General features: G+C 39.2%; 1 non-coding gene across 1 annotated transcript; it reads right to left on the minus strand.

Annotated features, from left to right (window-relative positions):
- Positions 1-2667: 2667 nt before the first annotated feature.
- On the minus strand, positions 2668-2729 carry LOC117094021. The gene has a single exon (XR_004441355.1). It is a non-coding gene; the product is annotated as a U7 small nuclear RNA (small nuclear RNA).
- Between the last annotated feature and the right edge of the window lie 2223 nt (positions 2730-4952).

Raw genomic sequence — 4952 nt, forward strand, 5'->3', positions numbered from 1 at the left:
CCTGACCTCGTGATCCGCCCATCTCGGCCTCCCAAAGTGCTAGGATTACAGGCTTGAGCCACCGCGCCCGGCCCTGAAACTAGATTCTTTAATTTCAAGGTGAAGAGTATAAAAGTCTGAATCTCTGAGGTTCTAACACATCAATCTCCATCAAAAGATAATTACTCCTATACCCTACCTTCTGTATCCTGCTTGGTGAAAAAGGAAACGGGCAACTGAGACCTGGGATCTAGCCCCAGCTCTGTCATTAATTTGCTGTGTGATATCTCGCAAGTAACTTGACATCTCTGATCCTCAACTTTAAAGACCCAAGGTTAGATCAAAATAACTCTTTCAGGGCTAACATAAATTTGACAATTCTGATTAATCTGTGCTTTCAGGTGAACCCAGATTTCTTATCCTTATCTACTTATAGTTGTGACTCTACACCGATTTTCTTTTCTTTTCTTTTTTTTTTTTTTTTACCACACTGCATCAGAAAACAATAGAACATTGGCCATTTCTGAATTTATATTAGGCTTTCCTCCCTAACCTTTCTCTATCTCACCATATAGTGCTGGAAAAATACTCTGCACTATTCATTGTGGGAAGCTCAACAGAAAAGAAAATACTCAGCTGGTAATGTGACCAATAAAACAAAATTGGAAATAAATTTATGTACATGAATATAAAACCAATGTTTAAAAAATGATTTCAACCAAAAAATGATTGCTCATAGACATAGACAGGAAGATGTCTTTTCCCAAAGGATTCACTCTTCACAGAGTTTGGCAGCATGATGAAAGGCAGAGGAGTGTGACTCCATGGCAGTAGAAGAAATGATACTCTCATCAGCTGGCAACCAGTTTCCCTCAGAGGAGGTACAGACACAGCTAAGTCAAGCCAAAAGTTATGAATGTCCCCGAATTCCCATGGGAAAAACAGTGAAGTGCAAAGAAAGAAGTTTCATCTATTGGTCTAGATGAGCTTGAAGAAGACAGGGTAGTCCCTTAACAATTTTCTTACAAAGAGAGAAAGCAAGAGAAATACAGAAATGAGGGAAAGAAATAAAGGTAAAGAAGAGAAAGGTTAGAGAAAGAAAGTGGCAGAGAGGCGTAAGAATGAAAGAGAAGGGGAAAAATTATCCAGCACTAGAGACTCATCAAGAGAGCCCTGATTGTCTTCGTCAATAAGGTATCCTGACCACCTACCACAGTGCCTGTACAGAACAGGAGTTCAGCATATGTTGAATGAATGAAAGAATGCAGATAAAGAAACAAATATCAGTTTGGAAAAGGAAAACCAGGATATTCATTTTCTTGCAGCGATGCACTAACTCTAGCTAAAAATTTCATGACCTAAAAAACGTATATGAGGAAGGCTAGAAAAGGTAGCTAGATCAGTACAAATCTATAACCCTTTGAAAAAAAAAAAAAAAGAATAAAAACACATGTGCTGCTGTTATTTTGTCACTTTCTTATTTCCTTTTGTATATTAATAATCTGTCTCAATTAAGCACCTCATAAATATTTTAGGATCTCATTTTAAGAAAGAAATAACATCTTTATTTTTATGCCAGTTCAAAAGAATTTGATGGTTCTAAAAAAAAAAAAAAAGCACTCACTTTATTTGGCATAGAAACCACATAGTCATCTATGTCATTTCTTAGAGCTCTGTCAATATTTCAGTATTAAAATAAAGTTGTCAAGAAAAAGCAACTGAGTAAAGAAACATTTCAATGTTTTCTAGGACTTTTATCCTTCCCAGAATAAGTTGGCTGCATATTTGTTTATTTTGGTTAAATACTGACACAAGCCCAAACTATTACAGTTTGAAACTGCAGCTCATTCGCCTTTTACAGATTGTTTTAGATCTTGCTCTAACACAACTATCCCTGTAGGACCAGTCACATTGCCATAGTAATTGTTCAGTGACCACAGTTGTTGCAACTTTGACACAGGAATGACCACAGTTCTAGGTCAGCTTTCATTTCACCCAGATATGAAGACACATTAACAAAAGTAGGACTACACACACATAGACAGAATCACAAATACAATATCTATTATAGAGAGGAAATAGAATAGTATCCAATTTGACATCACATGAAGACTCAGATGGAAAACACTATCTATTATTTTTTTCCTTCATCATTCTTCCCTTTTAAGAACATGAAGAGATTACTTCCACACAGCATTTTAATCAGATATGCTTTGTTTAAATTAATTATATTATTCAGTGGAAATAAACCACATAGCCTGTTAATAATAGATGGAATGTTTTTTTCTAAATTCATATCTGGAGGTAAATAAATATTTTAGAAACCAGACTGAGATTTCTTTCTTTCTTTCTTTCTTTTTTTTGAGAGGTAGTCTCACTGTGTCACACAGGCTGGAGTGCCACGGTGCAATCTCGGCTCATTGCAACCTCCGACTAACGGGTTCAAGCCATTCTCCTGCCTCAACCTCCCAAGTAGCTGGGATTACAGGCACACGCCACCACACCCAGCTAATTTTTTTTGTATTTTTAGTAGAGACTGGGTTTCACCACGTTGGCTAGGATGGTCTCAATCCCCTGACCTCATGATCTGCCTGCCTCGGCCTCCCAAAGTGCTGAGATTACAGGCGTAAGCCACCGTGCCTGGCTGATATTTTTTTCTTAACAAAATTAATTCGTGTTGAGGGGAGAGGGGGCTTTCTGGGAAAAATCAGAAAGCCTGCTAGACAAATTCTAAAAGAGCTGTAGTACTAATAAAATGAGTTTCAAATTATTTTCATGTCACTTTAAAATTTGATTTTTTTTGGGGGGGGGGTGCCAGTCACGGCGGCTCACACCTGTAATCCCAGCACATTGGGAGGCTGAGGCGGGCAGATCACGAGGTCAGGAGTTCAAGACCAGCCTGGTCAACATGGTGAAACCCCATCTCTATTAAAAATACAAAAATTAAGGCCGGGCGCGGTGGCTCAAGCCTGTAATCCCAGCACTTTGGGAGGCCGAGACGGGCGGATCACGAGGTCAGGAGATCGAGACCATCCTGGCTAACATGGTGAAACCCCGTCTCTACTAAAAAATACAAAAAACTAGCCGGGCGAAGTGGTGGGCGCCTGTAGTCCCAGCTACTCGGGAGGCTGAGGCAGGAGAATGGCGTAAACCCGGGAGGCGGAGCTTGCAGTGAGCTGAGATCTGGCCACTGCACTCCAGCCTGGGTGACAGAGTGAGACTCCGTCTCAAAAAAAAAAAAAAAAAAAATACAAAAATTAGCCAGGCGTGGTGGCACACAGCTGTAATCCTAGCTACTCAGTAGGCTGAGGCAGGAGAATTGCTTGAACCCAGGAGGTGGAGGTTGGAGTGAACTGAGATCACAGGTGCCACTGCACTCCAGCCTGGGCAATAGAGCAAGACTCTGTCTCAGAAAAAACAATCAAACAAACAAACAAACAAAAACCATCAATGTCTGATATAAAAAATGTACTGGATGAGATTAATGGAAGATTAGACATTGCAAAAACAAAACAAAAAACAAAATGGTGACCTTGAAAACATATCACTAGAAACTATCCAAACATAAACACAAAGAGAAAAATATGCAAAAATAAAAAATAAATAAAACAAGAGTTAATGAAAGACAGGAAAGAGAAGCAAGGGATAGAGGGAGGGAGGAAAGGAAGGAATATCAGTATCCTGCAAAACAACTTCAAGTGGTCTAGTATACCTATAACTGGAATTACCAAAAACAACATGTGGGACAGAAAAAAATATTTGAAGAAATATGACTAAAAGTTTTCCAAACTTGTTGAAAACTATAAACCCACAGATCCAAGAATTTCAATAAACTCTAAGCACATAAAAGCAAACGATACCAGCTGGGCGCAGTGGCTCATGCCTATAATCCCAGCACTTTGGGAGGCCGAGGCAGGCAGATCATGAGGTCAGGAGTTCGAGACCAGCCTGACGACATGGTGACACCTCGTCTCTACTAAAAAAAAAAAAAAAAAAAATTAGCCAGGCATGGTGGTGGGCGCCAGTAATCCCAGTTACTCAGGAGGCTGAGGCAGGAGAATTACTCGAACCCAGGAGGTGAAGGTTGCAGTGAGCCAAGATCACGCCATTACACTCTAACCTGGGTGACAGAGTGAGACTCCGTCTCAAAAAAAAAAAAAAAAGCAAATGATACCAAGGCACATTATAATCAAATTGCTCAAAACCAGTGATAAAGAGAAAATCTTAAAGGCAGCCAGGCAAAAAAGACACATTACTTACAGAGGACAAAAATAAAAATTACAGCAGGTTTCTCATCAGGACAAGCACAAGTGAGAAATCCGAAAAGTGTACAAAGTACTGAAAATAATAAAAACCTGTCAAACTACAATTCTACACCCAGTGAAAATATCTTTTGAAAACAAAGGTAAATATTCATCATAGCCAAAAGGTAGAAACAATGTAAACTTCCACCAGTAAATGAATAAACAAAATATGGTATATCCACACAATATAATATTATTTGCCTATAGAAAGGAATGAAACACCGATAGGACAATATGGATAAATCGTGAAAATACTATGCTAAGTGAAAGACACCAGTTATTAAAAAAAAAAACTATGTACTTTATAATTCTAGTCATATAAAAGCGTAGAATAAGGAAATCTATATGGATAAAAAGTAGTTGGCTGACTGTAATGGCTCACGCCTGTAATCCCAGCAATTTGGGAAGCTGAGACAGGAGGATCATGAGGTCAAGAGATCGAGATCATCCTGGCCAACACGGCGAAACCTTGTCTCTACTAAAAATACAAAAATTAGCTGGGTGTGGTGGCACATGCCTGTAGTCCCAGCTACTTGGGAAGCTGAAGTAGGAGAATCACTTGAACTCGGGAGGCAGAGGTTTCAGTGAGCCGAGGTTGCACCACTGCATTCCAGCCTGGTGACAGAGTAAGACTCCATCTCAAAACAAATTTTAAAAAAAAGATAGTTT

The sequence above is a fragment of the Trachypithecus francoisi genome, unplaced genomic scaffold (genome assembly GCF_009764315.1).
Source record: "Trachypithecus francoisi isolate TF-2019V2 unplaced genomic scaffold, Tfra_2.0 Lachesis_group12, whole genome shotgun sequence".
NCBI lineage: Eukaryota > Metazoa > Chordata > Mammalia > Primates > Cercopithecidae > Trachypithecus > Trachypithecus francoisi.